The following is a 3,343-nucleotide window of genomic DNA, read 5'->3' on the forward strand; positions in this document are numbered from 1 at the left end:
TTTACTCTCCCGCTGAACTTTCATTCACACAGGACCCTTCAGGGCCAGGGCTTCTTCACTCATTCATTTATAAAACAAATGTAAGTGGATACGATTTTGAAATTGCTAATGTAGTTTATTCTATTGCCTTTCTGGCATAAACTTTTCATCCTAGTCCTTCTTTCTGTAACTGATTAGAAAGGCAAAGAAAGAAAGATAAAAAGGTACGACCACAACTTTGGATGTGCAATTAGAGTTAAAGAGCAAAACAATAAATGTGTGAACCAGTTTATTTTCTTGTAAGATGATTTGCCAGATTTTTCAGTTACAACTCCTGCTCCCTTAAACATACAAAGAGCTTAGCCTGAAATGCACTCATAATATGGAGTGAGTTTCTCAGTATATCTGTAGTGAAGGACCAGCTTTTTTCCCCTTTTTATAATACATTTTAAATGGATTCTTAGGAAAAATTAAATTAGAAAAAACACAGACATAAAAATTTTGTCTCTTGTTATTAGATTCAACAGACAAAAACATACTTTGTCAAATTGCTATAAAAGTATCTATAAAACACATTTCGATTTTGTACTTATCTCATTGTGGAGTAGGAAAAAGAGTTTGCAGGGCCGTCCCAGCTCACAGACCTCACTTTGAGTAGCACTGAAAAAAAAATCACATCTCTGTCTACGATGATGAAGCCCCGTCTTTCGCCTCAGGATACCCCTATATGGTGTGGATGCTCATTTGAAGAGGGAAGTAGGTAGACTTAGATGCTGAGAGTAGAGGCCAAGCCAATGATCTGGCTAGAAGAAGTGGCAGACTTGTTGGAAAGCGTCAAGGCAATGGGAAGCCAGGGGAGGTAGAGTGAACTGGGCAATGCCTCACGGTTCTGACCAGAGAGAGAGAGGGTGAGACAGAGCAAAGTCAACATTTCAAGTGTTACAGACTTCAGCCTCAGAAACCATCAGTGAGCAGAAGAGCCTGGAACAAGGACACCACATGAATCTGATGATTAGTCTTTCTTCTCTGCGTCCACCCCCAAGTACTATGCAATCCTGGGGAAAGAGGCAGGGGGAGAGAAAAAGCAAAGAGACTGAAAGATTGAATGCAAATGAAAAACTGATTTTTGCAAGGAAGAACTATTTAATATGTCAGATAAACTAAGTTTCAACCAGATTAGACATTTAATGTTCCCAAGTCACTCTCGATGACCATTGTGTCTTGTATTCCAAGGACTTTCCTGATTTTAACACTGAAAGTCATAATCTGGGAAATCCCTCAGTCCTGGGCAAACGAGGACTCCATTGCCAGAAAAACCAGAAGGTGGAGATTCAGGAAGATCAGAGAACTCTATATCAAATAATTAATTTACCATTTGTCTGTGCATTGGAGCTGTAATGTGAGTTACATTTTGCAACTTGTGATGGTTCATTTTAATGAACCACCCCTTGACTGGGCTAAGGGGTGCCCAGATAGCTGGTAGAACATTTTTCTGGGTATGACTATGATATTAGCATTAGAATGAGTAAAGAAGATCACCTTCATCAATGTGGACAGGCACCATCCAATCTGATGAAGGTCTGAATAGAGGTCTGAATAGAACACAAATAGGAAGGTAGGGCAAATTCTCTCTCTTTGCACAAGCTGAGACATCCACTTTCTCCTGCTTTTGGACACTGACACTCCTGGTTCTTGGGGTTTCAGATTCAGACTGAGACTTAACACCATTGGCACTCAGATACTCAGGCCTTTGCACTGTGACTGAATTATATCACCAGCTTTCCTGATTCTCCAGCCTGCAGACGTCATATGGTGGGACTTCTCAGTCTCCATGTCCATGCGAGCCAATCCCTATAATAAATCTCCTTTTATATGTTGGTTCCTCTGGGGAACCCTAATAAACAACCCTATGACAAAATACATATTGAGTGACTATTAGGGCCAATAGGTAGGCACTGGTAACACACTGGTAACAAGACAGACGTGATCCCAAATCTCATGGGAGCGTCACACAACTAGAGAAAGTGCTTCTATCCACTTGTATTTTCCTCCCTCTCGTTAGTATATGTTTCAGAGTCAAGGCCGAAATAGAAAAGAAAAATAAATTACAGATGTAAATCCACCTTGCTGTAAGAATCACTCCCCAATTCCATCCCACAACACTTTCATTCGTCACATGGCTTATTTGCTCTATGTGCACTTTTGCTTGATCAAAAGTCCCATCAGGAGGGTGGTGCACACTTCTCCCAAGGTGGAACTGGCTGCACCAAGGGCGGAGTCCTCTGCCAGCACCCTTCCTTGCCGGCTGGTACGTGGGCTGCACGGTTTCGCCCAAGCCAGGAAGCTAAGTGAGCAGCATCTTTCAGAATTTGCCCACTCTTCTAGTGTAACTAGTTTTGATGGTGAGAAATAAAGGAAGAGGACGAGCTGCTTATACCTTTATTATTGAGGCTGTTGAATTTAGCAGAGGTGAAAAGTTACCCGATATACCATTTAAACCACCCCCACTGTTTCCCGATACAGATTGCAAGCCAGTGCCACCGGAAACAGGAGAGGGTGAAGATGACATGCTGGCCTTGAAAAAGGAGTTGAGAGAAGCAATGACAAGAATGCCTTGTTTTATTGAAAACACCTGAAGTAAAACAAGATACTGAAAGGTATGGTAAAAGATATGTGAAGGGTATGCAGAGAGGAATGGAGAAGACTTCCAAGAGAGCTGATGCCAAGGAAAAAATGCAAAAAAGGCCCATAATGCAAACAAGCAAAAGATACAGGCAAAGGCACTTCACTCACTAACATTACAGATGTGTTGAAAAAAAATGGAGGAGTTGAACAAGCGAGGTGATGGTGAGAAATCAGATGAGGAAAACAAAGAGAAAGAAGGAAGAAAAGAGAAAAGTAAGGAAGCTGATGACACTGACAGTGATGATGCTGCAGAAGAGGAGGACTATGATGAAGAAGAGCAAGAGGAAGAGAATGACCACATTAACTCATACTTTGGAGATGGAGATGATTTTAGCACAATGACAACAACATGCACCAAGCAAACTTTTAGGCATAAAATTTCTCAAAACCAGTTTGCTGGTTTCCCTGAGTGCACATTTGGGAATAACACCAATTGGGTATCGGACAGAGGTGGGGGCTGGGTGGAAGGGATGGGTGTATACCTACTTGATGAGTGCGATGCGCACTGCCTGGGGAATGGACACGCTCGAAGTTCTGACTGGGGGGGATGGGGTGGGGGGAGGGGAGGGGTGCACACCTACATGATGAGTGTGATGTGCACTGTCTAGGGAATGGACACAATTGAAGCTCAGACTTGGGGGGATGGGGAGGTATGGGCAATGTATATAGCTGATCTTTT

The 3,343-nt window shown here is 42.4% G+C and overlaps 1 pseudogene; it reads left to right on the forward strand.

Annotated features, from left to right (window-relative positions):
* Positions 1–2,378: 2,378 nt before the first annotated feature.
* LOC138398385 (DNA-directed RNA polymerase III subunit RPC7 pseudogene) lies at positions 2,379–3,034 on the forward strand (annotated as a pseudogene).
* The last annotated feature ends 309 nt before the right edge of the window (positions 3,035–3,343 follow it).

This window comes from Eulemur rufifrons, chromosome 17, assembly GCF_041146395.1.
Source record: "Eulemur rufifrons isolate Redbay chromosome 17, OSU_ERuf_1, whole genome shotgun sequence".
NCBI classification, from domain to species: Eukaryota; Metazoa; Chordata; class Mammalia; order Primates; family Lemuridae; genus Eulemur; species Eulemur rufifrons.